The 13,792-nt window shown below is 34.8% G+C and overlaps 1 long non-coding RNA gene across 1 annotated transcript; it reads right to left on the bottom strand.

The window, feature by feature from the left end:
- Positions 1–1,880: 1,880 nt before the first annotated feature.
- On the bottom strand, positions 1,881–4,199 carry LOC131024526 (uncharacterized). The gene is made up of 2 exons (XR_009101890.1): positions 3,751–4,199; positions 1,881–2,151 (listed from the first exon to the last, which is right to left on the bottom strand). It is a non-coding gene; the product is annotated as an uncharacterized LOC131024526 (long non-coding RNA).
- Between the last annotated feature and the right edge of the window lie 9,593 nt (positions 4,200–13,792).

Raw genomic sequence — 13,792 nt, 5'->3', positions numbered from 1 at the left:
CTCAGGGTCCTATGTTCTAGACTCTTGTTTCGAAAGTTCAATATTTTTCGACTCTCCTCTCATGTTGCGGTGGTGGTGGCGGAGTATTATCCCGCCTATCCTTCACATCACACTCTTGATGATATCTTTGAGGCATTTTTGAAATCACAAAAGGAAAACTCAACTCGACCAACGCTCTAAGCATCCTCGAAACTCAAGTTCAATTTACTAACTCAACTTTAAGGAAACCTTCACGGTCACCTTAACATTCATCTGTAAGGCAATAAGCACTCACGAAATGCTAACAAAAAGACCACTCTGGTCAACCTAATATATCCATCAGTAGAATGCCTCTTTTTAGAGGACTTACATAAAGGGGTTGTATAAACCCTACAAAAACCATAGTATCTATCGTAATGTCCCTTCTAAGCCGACACCATTAATGGTGCTATGTCTCGGTTTAGACTTCCTACGGTAATTGTTACCAGTTAACTCATCTAGTTGCTACTTTAGCACACTAGGAACATCCATCTATTTAACATCAGTAGGGTACTATATTCGCATGCTTATCTATCAGCATGTCAAAAGCTCAAGTATCAATATCTCCTAAGTAAGTTATATACATCGCAATATAATTGAAACTAATCAAAAACAAGGGTGTACTGCTCATACTCTCAAGATCATCCTTAGCTCTAGCCTACATCGGCTTCTCTTCTCATTCTCATCAACTCTAGCCCTCCTTGGCTACTTCTCATCCTTTCAACCCTAGCCTTCCTTGGCTCTTTCTCATCCTTTCATAGTCTATGAACATGTGTTTGAAAATCTGCTAGGGTATCTCTGTACCACATACTGTACGCCTCGTCCTCGTATCCGATCTTCCCTGAGTTCGATCTCACAACAGTCCACTTTCGTGCAGTGCCAACAGTCCTGGTCAACCTATAAGGAGAACTTAAAGGTGACTCTAGGAACTAACTCTACTTGGCTCCAGCAACAGAAATAAACAAAACATAACTTAGCAAAACTCCTACTAAGTAGTACTGTTATCTTAAAACTCAAGCTCAAAACATCTAAATTCTCATCTCGTCCCATCTTTACTCAGTAGGGAATCTCTCTAAACAATGATATTAGATCCCTTAATCTAAATCATCGTGACTCAGTAAGACAACTCAACAATTTTCTCTCAAAGCCATCTCCAAATACTATGGCTCATGATACCTCCTCAAGTACCATTAAGGTTGCGTGAGCAAAACTCGCGTCACAAACAACTCAACATATCGTACAATATCTCATTGCAACATGCTAATAACTCATCATTAATCATGCTATTATACTCAAGCTCATAACTCAAACTCATAACTCAAACCAACAAGTACTTAAAGCAATTGCTAATTCTCTCAAGCTTTAGCTCTAAGTTCTCATTTCATCCTTCTACTTAAAAAAAAATCTCTCTTAACAATGACATTAGATTCCTTCATCTAAATCATCGTGACTTATCACAATTGCTCAAACAATTCTCATCACAAAACATCTCAAATACATCACATCATAACTCATAATTATGCATCCTCAATCATATAACATCATAACTCATCATATAACCTCAACATCATGCTCTTCAAAATTTAATGTCAAATAAACTTTGAAATTTTACATACCTCGTTGAGTCTGGTGTGATGGTGCGCTGAGCTCACGGTTGTTAATAACTATTAGTCTAGTGACTCATTCTAGACTAAACTCAAGACTTATAATTCAGAGCTTTCCTTCGCTCTGATACCACTTTGTCACGGCCCGCCCTAACTAAGGATAGTTAAGCCGAGTGATCTACGACTAGGGATGGGGTTAAAGAAGAAGGGGAAGAAAAGGGGCGTCATTTATAGCCGTAACACTTACTCATCTTAATAAAACTCGTCATTTTTATTCATGAATACTCAATTGAAAATAGTCTATGAAAGACAGCATAAAACTTAATTAATAGCATTAATCAAGTTATACATCATATGAAACCATTCTCTTAAGACTCAAAGTATGACATAACATACTATAACATCAACAACATCTTGCAGCGGAAAGTAGCTAGACATATGTATGAAGACATATTCTAGACAGGTTAACTATTTATTAACAACTCTGGAGACTCCGCTCATTGCAGCACCATCATCACATCAGCTCAACCTGCACATTTAGAAAACATATGCAGGGCTGAGTACAAAAGCACTCAGTGGGCACGTATGCCTAGGTATAAAAATACATGCTTCAAAACTGTAAATTGTCATGCCATCATAAACAGTACAACAAGGGAGTTTTTCGCTAAAAAGGCCCAAGCTTACTAAGTTCATTTGTGATTCTTAAAGTTCGACTGCAGTCTAAGTTCTCTTGTAATCTATCATATCTGGAACTGTGTGCCGGAGAGGTGGCCACCTCTCACGGTCACTTGACCGGCCAACCCGCTAGATGACTCACGGTCACTGGTGTACACTAGCCCTGGCAGGATAGCTATCAACTGCTCAGGACCCGAATTCGATTGCATCATTGGCAAAGCCAAAGCAGATAGATATCATACTAAAATTTAAACATTTTATGGCAAGACAATACTTGAAATAACTTTAACTCAAAGATTTTGTCATGAAATAACTTGCTCAAATGTAGCATTAAACTCTTTTGATAGATATATAAAACTGAAATTAACAGTTAAATTATCTCATGCATTCATTCGTATAAGAGGCCTACGACACGCAGGGGATCTCTATATACGTATAGTAAAAGTAATGCCCACCTGATTGCAGTGTTTTGCTACTTAAGACAATGATTCTCTTTCCTTAGCGCGATAGGTTACTCAGACGCTTTTGTTTATTTGAACCTTTGATAACACGAAAACATGTGTTCGAGTGAATAATAGAAAAGATAACAACAAATGCAGTGAATCACTATTCACTCATTTCTCTAACTACCCATATTTCCTTTAACGACTATATCTAACTCATATGCAATCGTTCTTCCTTTATCAAAATATTTCATGTACCTTTGAGGATGTAGGAAATTCCATTTTATATTATTCATTTATTTATCTATTATAAATAAAGAATAATTCTATAAACATAAAACGTTTTCCTTTTCCCCATTTAATAATGCCAATCACCAATATATATATATACACATCAATAGCTCATTTATAATCTAAAAGTGATATTTTATCAACAATAAAACTTTAAAATCCTTAATAGGAATTATTTTGAATTATTTCCATCTCAACAAAACTGTATAGATTCAACTTCAACTAATAAACTGCTTTTACTCCGAACTCGTATGGAGTCAAATTTTATATCAATAGAAACCTCTTTGAGTCTAGTTTAATTGAAAAAAAAGTATGTTGAAAAACTCCAAGTAGTTTAAGAGATATAGCGATTTTCCCATCGCCTACCAGATTCGGCAGTTTCTGCCAACTGAAAGTCCAGATTTTTGAAAAAAAAACAAACGTTACCGGAATAACCTCAAATTTTATATGAAGATAGCTAACACATATATATTCATACAATAAAAATTTGAGAGCTAAATATCAACATATGGTTACTGAAATAATTAACCTAATCATCTGCCTCACGACAGTTTCAACAGATACGGGCAGTAGACTTCTCAAATTTTAAAAGGGTGGTAAACGAAGTTCAAATAACATGAAACTTTGTACAAATATTTACCACACTCCCATATATACCCCAGAAATTTCCCATAATATAATAGAAACGGGAATGCATCGAAATAAGGGCGTCAACTTACCCTTGTCCAAGTGAGCACTAATGGAAGTTGTTCGTCGGGGGTTTTCCGGTCGTCGTTCCGCGATGGTGTTTAGCCGCGAAGGTCTACGACTTAGTTTTCCTCGTGCGAGGTAGATCAGGCTACACAACGGTGGTTTCTCGATCCTTTTTCGTCGTAAGGATAGTGAGAAACGAAGGCCGTAAGTTGGCCGGTGGCTAAGTCGGGAATTCGACGTTGGCCGCCGAAGGATATTGCGGCCTTTGGTCAGGAAAATATAGAGAAGGCTTCGGCCTTTCGATTGTTGGGTTTGGTAGCCTGAAGATGGAGGAACGAGTACACGTTCTCGGTTCAGAGCCTAGTGGCCGGTCGGCGAAGAAACAGCCCGGCGAAGGGAGCTCACTTGAGCTCTTTCAAACAGAAAGGAGTATTTTCTGCTTTGGTGTTGTTCTGGGGTTTTGGGGTTTTTGGGTGATTCTAATGCTGCTGCGAGGGGCTCAATTTATAGGCAATGGAGCTGTGGTAGGTGGCAGCATAAGTGGAAATTTGAGCTGCCTCTTTTTGACAATTGCTGCCTTCCCTTTTTGACAAACATGAATATGTTTTTGAATTGGGAGGGGGATATGCTCCTAGCATGACCATATATGAAAATACCATTCCAGAAAACAAAGTGGAACATATTTTATTAGTGTTTGCATTCTCCTTTTTTCTCATGAAGTGGCCTTCAATTTACGTTTAATGCCCCATTTGTTGGTTAATCTAGCCAACCTTTTTTCTAGAACTTGCTACATTCAATTGTAGCTGATGGGAGTTGTTCTTGCAGGCAGCAGCTGTTGCACACACTCTATTCTGCAAGGTCTCAAACGTGTAGCTAAACCAATAATTTAATTATTGGTTTGATTCATGATTGAATATTAAATCGCAGCTCTGTATCTCTTATACAGACTTTTGCTGAAATAATATTATCTGAATAAAATAGTCACAATAAATAATTAAAAGAATTTTATAACTAATGCACATGTTTAATCTAATATATATTTAAAAGAGCGGGGCATTACAAAAAAGGATTTTGCAAATCATTTGTTGGAATTAAAATAAATTCTTTTTCTCAATCCGGCGTGAATCTTCTTAAATCTAAGTTCAAAAATACTCTAAATGTAGCTACGAGGAAACGGGGTGTTACAATTATTTATTTATATTTGGGCCTTGTTGTATTTATTGTAATTGGGCCTTTCTCTTTTAATTGTAAGATTGGGCCGATTTTAATTACTGATTGGGCCTCTGAATTTATTTATATGGGCCTTTGATTATTCACATATTTGGGCTGCTGTATCATTTCAGTTGGGCCTTAGTTATTTTATTTCAGTCGGGCCTCGTTTGATTTATTTAATTAAGCTCAGTTAATCAAATTATTTATTTATTTATTGGGCCAAGATTTATTTAATTACTTGAGCCGATGAATTATTTCAATTGGGCCTCTCATGTTAATTATTCAAGCTCACTTCTATTTAATTAATTATTAGGCTGCCTTATGTTGAGCCTTTTAATTATTTGAAATTATATTATTATTTCCATTCATATTTGATAAGCCCGATAAATTCCTACGAGGTTATGTAATGAATAAGCCGAATTAGTTCCTTTCTATCTACCACATAGAGCGGGATTATTTAATCAGTGGAGTATAACATCCTGAAGAGAATAGATTAATTTTAGTTAATTATCCGGCTTCATGAGACGAGACTTAGCTTTTGTTTAAATCCGATAGCCTGGATTAACAATAGAAATTCCCTAATTATTATTTCAGAATAATAATTCATGCATAAGAATGATGCATCATTAATTCTGTATTCTCAATAATTGAGGATTTTACTCGAGCAGTATCTTATTTATATTCTCGTAATAAAGGTCAAGCACGAGATTAATAATCAGTTAAGGAGCTACTGTACCACAGAAAGTTTCTAACAGGTGGGCATTACTTTCATATATATCAAATGAGTTTAAATATTTCGTTCAAGCAAGTTATTTCATGACTAAATTAATTGAAGTTATTTCAAATATTGTCTTGCCATAAAATATTTAAATTTCAGTATGATATCTATCTGATGTGACTTTTATCATGTAATCGAATTCGGGTCTTGAGCAGTTGATAGCTATCCTGCCAGGGCTAGTGTACACCAGTGGCCGTGAGTCATCTAGCGGGTTGGCCGGTCAAGTGACCGTGAGAGGTGGCCACCTCTCCGGCACAAAGTTCCAGATATGATAGATTACAAGAGAACTTAGACTGCAGTCGAACTTTAAGAATCACAAATGAATTTAGTAAGCTTGGGCCTTTTAGCGAAAAACTCCCTTGCTGTACTGTTTATTATGGCATGACAATTTACAGTTTTGAAGCATGTATTTTATACTTAGGCATACGTTCCCACTGAGTACTTTTGTACTCAAGCCCTGCATATATTTCTAAATGTGCAGGTTGAGCAGCTGCCGATGGTGATGAAGTGACGAGCAGGATTCTTTTGTCTTATTATGTATTAACGAACTCTAGGGTTACATGTCTTCATACATGTAATCAGAACCTTATTCCGCTGCGTACTCAGAAGTTTTATGTTTATTTGGCTAAGTCAGAGATATCTGAACTTACTAGTTATTTGAGTCTATACGACTAAACTTCTGTTATATTATAAATATTCCTTTTGTTAAATGATGAAATGTGATCCTTTCTTGTTTGATTATTCCCCTTTCTACCCCGCTTCTAATCTCCCTCCATTAGTCACGGTTTCCCCGGCTTAATTATCCTTAATTAGGTCTGGTCGTGACAGTTTGAAATTCTATAAATAACCCTTCATTATATGCTAATTTATCACACTTAAGCTCTGCGATTTAAAATTTGTAGTAATCCTCTCTCTCTCTCTCTTTTTCTTTTGAAAACTTTCTGATTTTTGTATTCGAAAAGTTCTTTTGATTTCTTCAAAAATTTCTTTTTGTTTTCTTTCTTTTGTAGTCGATTTTTTTTTTCTTTTGTAGTTGAAAACTTTGTTATTTACTCTTGAGTAGTTATTCTACATTGTTGCAGAGAGCTTTTTCATGAAAAGTGTTGTGCTATTCAACTGTGACAATGATGAATATACTTTAGTTTTTTTTTTTTCCTAAATCAATATTCTATATTGTTGCAGAAACCTTTTTCGTGAAAAGAGTTATGCTATTCATTTGTGCAATCATGAATATATGATCATTTGCAGAAAGTTTTTTTTTCCTGAATCATTATTCTTTATTTTTGCAAAAATAATTTCACGAAGTGAAAAGAGCTATACTAATGATCCGTGACAATCAAGAATATATGATCATTTGTTATTTTTTTCATGTTACAACATATAGAAATGGTAACAAAATATATATAAGTTAAAACAATATAGTAAAATGCAAAGAAACAGTTTTTATCTTAAAAGGAAATTTTTGCCGCATTTAATTATGAAAGAGAATTTCATTTGTTGCTTTCTTCTCAGTTTCATTTATTTAAAGCAAAAAATTAAATATCCAACTGTTATTTTCATGATTTTAAATTTGTTAAGGCAAAAATTTGAGATGACATTCCATTCATAATGTCCAAAAGGAACTGTGAAAGCTGTTTTATATTATCATGTTCACATGTTCCAACTCTCTGAAGAAGATCCCAAAACAGCAAAAGAATATTTACAATTCATCAAGATGAAAAGAGAATCAGAAACAGAAGAAACCACCTCTGAAGGATCTTGTGCAGATTACGGAGGACCATGTGAACAAGATCCATTTGATTTCTGACTACCTGTTCATCCTATTCATAAAAATGAAAAGAAAAAAGAGGCAAAAGAAAAAAAGAAAGAAAACAAGAAAAATTCAAAACGACAAAAAAGAAAAGAAAAAAGAGACAAAAGAAAAAGGAAAGAATTGAAATAAACAAACTTTGATGAACTTTGAACAAACCGACTTTACTTACAGAAACTTTGAATTTGTACAGAGAAACGATATGGGAAATACAAGAGAACAAGCTTTATAAACTGAGGGAAGGGCTTGAAGGTTTTAAGAAAATGACTTGCTCCGTCAATTTTCGTCCGTTTTCAAAATGAAATCCAGTCCTCTTAAATAGAGGAGCTCTTTTGAGATATTTTGTCGACCTATGAATGGAGAGTAGCTGGCAATGCCACAAAGTCTTTGATTGAACAGTTGAATAGCTGGCAGTGCCTGATCGCTAATTTCTTAACCAGAATAACTGCAACTAAACAGTGAAATTGTAGCACGAAAACTGCAAGCAGAGTATCGTATCCACAAGGACTATTACAACGAATCACTTTAAGTAATCCTAAATAAACTCTAGTAATATTCAGGCAAACTCAAATAAGAAAGAAGAATAAAACTGAAATCAAAACAAAGCAAATAAAATAGGATAAAAACTCAAATAATTAAAGACTCTGACCCTAGGGATGTACTTTTACTAATCAATTACATGCATTTAATCTATTGATTCAATTACCAATTTAATCCAACCCCGATGAAAGATCACTATATTATTCACAAGCTTCTCTAACGAACACCTATGAACGTAGATTAATTTACCCTTTTCACATTCAAGACTCCAAGGAATAAATTAACTCGAAATAGCACACAAAGAATAGCTTCCTATAGCTTCACCTGTCGCATTCAAGACTCAAGGCTAACACTATATCATACATTTATGAATCGGCTGAACAATTATCGCATTCAAGACTCAAACTGAACAGCTAAATATGTAAATTATTGATCAGGTAATTCACAAGAAACTAAGCACCAGAAATCATGAATCACAAGTTAAAAGGCAAATTGATATCAATAAATCATAAACACATAATTAATCAGCTATGTACAAACCCTAGGTTCAAATAAAAGAACTTAGCCAGACATCGTAAAATAAAACATAAACATAGTAAATAAGAGAACAATTGCAAAAACTAAATTATATAAAACCGTAGTAATTGAATGTAACAGCTTGAATCTTGACTCTTGCAAAGATCTAAATCCAGTGCTCTAGAAATTAAAAAGCAACGAAAACTAAAGCTATGAAAAATAAAAGTTGGGAATCCTAGATAGGTCAAAAGAGGACCTATTTATAGTCTTAGGGTAAAACATAGAGTTTAAAATTCGAAAATAACATTGAAAAGCGGAAAAACGGCGACCTGTTCGGCGGTTCGGTCGCCGAATTTTGCCCTAAAACAGCCCAAAAACAGCGGTCGCCGTTTTTCTGCCACACAACATAAAACCACTCCAGGGATTTCAGCGGCCAACTCGGCGATCGCCGAGTTGGTCGCCGTTTTTGCTCTTCAAATGCCCAATTTTCGGCGTTCAACTCCTTTGACCGCCGAATTGCCTCCTTCTCGCCCCGACTTCAGAATCTTCTTCTTTTCTCGATTTTCAGGCTCGATTCTCTCAAAAGATCTTCTCTTAAACATATTCCTTACGCTCCATGCTCCAATACCACTTATTTCTGCATCAAAACAGCCAAAACTACACCGGACCGTGAAATCATGAAATAATAGCCAATGAACTCCAAATGATAATAAAACGGGCGTAAAATCGACTTAAACCGCAGAATATAAACCATGCAAAATGAGTGTTTATCAGTGCCTCAAAGTCTTTGATTTAACAGTTGAGTGGATCAAAAAAATGTCTGTGCCTTGAAAGTCTTCAATTTCGACCTTGAAAGTCTTTGATTGATTGGAGCCAAAAGTTGATTGGTTTGGCTGAGAATCTTCCTGCTTTAATTTCCTGCACTGAGATAAGTTGATTGAAATTTTTTTATTTTTCTTTCTTTTTTCTTGTCTCTTTTTTCTTTTGCCTATTTTTTCTTTTCATTTTTATGAATAGGATGAACAGGTAGTCAGAAATCAAATGGATCTTGTTCACATGGTCCTCCGTAATCTGCACAAGATCCTTCAGAGGTGGTTTCTTCTTTTTCAGATTCTCTTTTCATCAGAGCCATTCCTTTATTATCTAGGAAAAGAGAATTTCTTTACCTAGATTCTGTTTTACTATTTAAATTTCAAAGCTTTATTTGGTCTATCAATTTAACGTTTTGGCCAGCCTTGTTTCGTTTGGTCAGCCCAAGTGAGGTGGTCCCGATTAGGTGGTCCCTGTTAAAATTGAATCGATTCACTAAAGCCTAAGAAATTTCATCAGTATTAATGGTGTCTAGAATAAGAACTCTATTTTCTAAAAATAATAATGCGAATAATTCTGGTATTGTTCAATCTAGTGAGATTAGCATACCAAACAATTATTCAAACTGGACTATTCCTGAACAACCAATAGAATCTATGTATCAAATTGGTACATTTGATTTCAAAACTACTTTTTCCATCAAAACTCATGAAGAAACTATTTCTCTTCAAGAAGAATTCCAAAGTATGCAATTACTTCCAAAAGTTTCTATTAAAAAATACATAGAAAAAGGTTATAGATATATTCATTTCGGGTTAATTCAAGTAGCAGTCAAACCCTTAGTTCATATTGGAGTTGATGCCCCTGTTTATTTTGCCCTTAGAGATAATAGATTAAAAAAGTATAAATCATCTCTATTAGCAATGATTCAAACCAATGTATGTAATGGTCCTATTTATTTCAACTGTGCTCCTAATTATTCTATAGATCTCACGGATCCATTAATTCTAGACTCTTTGATTCTTGATATTCATCTTCAAGGAGATGAATTTAAAAATCTTTGCAAAAATTTCGCTGTCATATATCGAGTTTACTTTAGAGTTATGTCATCTCATTTAAACTCGAAATTTCGATTCACTCCAACTTTAAAAGATGAAACTGCCATATTTCAAATTGAAGCAGACAATTCAACATCTTTTTTTCTAAAAGACTTAAATGGAATGAGATAACAATTCCTAATGAACTCATAATTCAAAATCCTCAAATACCAAGAGGAATTGAGAAACGAGAAGTCTCTGATATTGAAGAAGATGATGACGAGAGAATTCTTCTAAGGTTTAATTCATATAAAGAACAAAAAAAACCCTCAATACGTATTCAAGAAGTTTCATCAAGAAATTCATTTTCTGAAAGTTCTAAATTTAATTATCCTAATATCAAAGTTAATTACAAATCTCCAATTCCTTCGACTAGTTATCAAACTGAAGAAGAAACACCTCAAGTAGGATCTCCTACTATTTCTCAAATGGAAGATCAAATCAATATGAATTTCTCTACTAATTTTAAATACCTTGAAAAAGAATTCAATGATCCAGAAGAAATCGAAAAAAAAGAATGGTTTTTAAAACTAGAAAAACCTTTAAGAGATAAACTTCAAATTGAATGGATAAAAGGATTACATAAATTAAGATCTAATATTCCAATTTTAGTTTGGTTTCAAGGATACTGTCAGCTTAATGATATTAATAATGTCTACAATCTTGATCAAATAAATGTTCAAACAAGCCTTTATAAAAAATGGAAATTAGCTACTGGTTTAATATTAACTTCCATTCATCCTCCTTTACAAAACATCAAAATACAAATTCCCAATGGAGAAATATCTGCTACTCCATTTCGTACTGGAAGAGACGGAGAAGATAGTCCAAAAATGAGCGATATAAAAAAACTCCACGAACAAAATAATTATTCAAATCAAATCTTACATACCATCGCTGAAAAAATGGATCATATTTCAACAAAATTGATTCACAAAAATAAATAAATAATTTTCCACATAACACTTCAAATCCTCATTTTATTCCTAGAAGTCTTCCTGAGAAAAAAGAAAACAAACTGAAATTATCTACTACTCATAATCTAGAATGCTCGCATCTAAATCTAATGAAAAAACTCCATCCTATCTGTTATAACCTCTCAGGCAAATATTAGAAAAAGCTCGAGTCATGACTCTATGCTCAAGTTTGCAAAACTTTAATGTATTCCTTAACACTAATTACCAGAATAGTAATAGAATAATAATAATGCAAAAATACAGGGTGTTACAAAACCCTAATTATAAAAATTAAGCCTTTAATCCATAATTAAAAGTCGGGGCATGACATTATTGCTCCTGGATATATAGTGCTTTACTTTCACTTTATTCCTGTGTATCTACGTGAAATGTGTGTTGTACAGATGAAGAGAGGAAAAAGTACTAAGGCAAGAAGAGAGAGAGCTAGTTAGACCGAGGGTTTTCAGCTAGAGAGAGTTCTTCTCATTTGCGTGTGTTGTGTAAATCTTGATACTTTTCATAGTAAATACAAGTCTCCGTTAACCTTCCCGTGGATGTAAGTCTTTTGGCTGTACCACGTTAAATTCGCTGTTGTGTGAAGTTTGATTCTTCGTTTTAGATTGCTTTTGTCATTGTTGTTCTTGAAGTGTTGATTGTGCGCCGGTTTGCTTTACAGTCACAAATGTGTATCTAAACTAATAAATTAATTTATTGGTTTAATTCAGGACTAAACATTAAATCGCAACTATGTATCTCTTATACATGCTTTTGCTGAAATAATATTATCTAAATATAATAGTCTCAATTAATAATTAAATATGCAAAAGAAAAAAAATATTATAAATAATGCAACTATTTAATCTAATATGTATTTAGAATAGCGGAACATCATAACACTAAATAAATTTTGAGCTTATAATAACAGTAATATATATAAGAGGATGTAAAAAAAGATTAGAGTTAATATATAAATATTGCCACTTTCATATAGTAAAATTAACATTTGGCCTATCAAATAAAAATATTAAAAATTAGCTAATTTTTATGTAAAAGTACAAAATTACCCCTTACTTTAAAATATAAAAAATTAGCCACCCATAATCTTCTCACCCATAATCTTATCTTTCTCAGAAACGCTCCACTTTTCTCTCTCTCTCTCTCTCTCTCTCTCTCTCTCCAGTAGCTACGAGGTGGTGGCGGCGTCGGAGCTGACAGCGGCTCACGGTCCCAGGCTTCGTCGGCGACGCTGGCGGTGGCTGCTGCTGCAATTTCCCGTGCTTCAGATCCAAGAATTGGGATTCCACCGTCGGCTGGAGAGGGCGAGGCGATTGGCTGGGAGGCAGCGGCGGCGGCGATGGCGATGGCGCGACGCCGGCGATGGTGTGGCAGCTACGGCAAGGAGACGAGATAAAGATCTAGGGGAAGGCAGGTTGGGCGCAGATCATCGTCGCGTCACCTCTTCTGCCTGCAGATCTGTTTGAATCTGGGGACGACGATCCCTCCGCCGCAGGATGGATGATGCCGGCAATGAGATCCGGCTGCAGGGGGACCATCGCCGAGTGCTTGGCCGGCGGAGACGAAGAGTTCGAGCTCGATTCGGAGTCCAATAGGCGCATCCTAGCGACGAGTTCGAGCTCGATTCAGAGTCTAACGGAGCGCTGCAGAGGAACAACGTCCCCTACTCGCGGCGCGGCGTGTCGTGGGAGACTGATCTGTGCTGGTAGCGGAACATCACCCAATTTTATTATTGGAGATCTGTGCATATAGTAGTTTGAGTAAAAAAAAGTTTATGAAGATTTGATTATTCAATCTTCAGTTTCAGTGTCGTGCTCTTTACGACGATGGAGATAGAAAATTTGATAATTTTAGATTTCTGTGGCAAATAGGAATTGATTCGAGCTTAATTGTATTTATTGTCTATTAACTATTCAATCTTCATTTTTTAAGATTTGATTACTATTTCTATATAGTTGCCGATAGAAACTTATATGGTGGTTCTGAAAGTATCTCCTAAATCTCTCTCTCTCTCTCTCATCATGAAAGTATATGTATAATTAGTTGGATGTATATTAGCTGTCTTCGAATTTTAATTATCTCTACTAATAAACATTTGCATATATCAGAACATCAATTATTTTTTTAATGTTCTTAAATTCACGATTAGATCTATGAATTCACAACTTAATGTTTTTGAATTCACAATCAAATCTATGAATTCACAACTTAATGTTTTTAAATTCACAACTAGATCTATAAATTCACAACTTAATGTTCTTGAATTCACAACCAACTCGATGAAATTCACAACTTAATATTCTTGAATTCACAACCAGATTTATGAATTCACAA

The sequence above is a fragment of the Salvia miltiorrhiza genome, chromosome 5 (genome assembly GCF_028751815.1).
Source record: "Salvia miltiorrhiza cultivar Shanhuang (shh) chromosome 5, IMPLAD_Smil_shh, whole genome shotgun sequence".
NCBI lineage: Eukaryota > Viridiplantae > Streptophyta > Magnoliopsida > Lamiales > Lamiaceae > Salvia > Salvia miltiorrhiza.
This window is presented reverse-complemented; position numbering and strand designations above follow the sequence as displayed.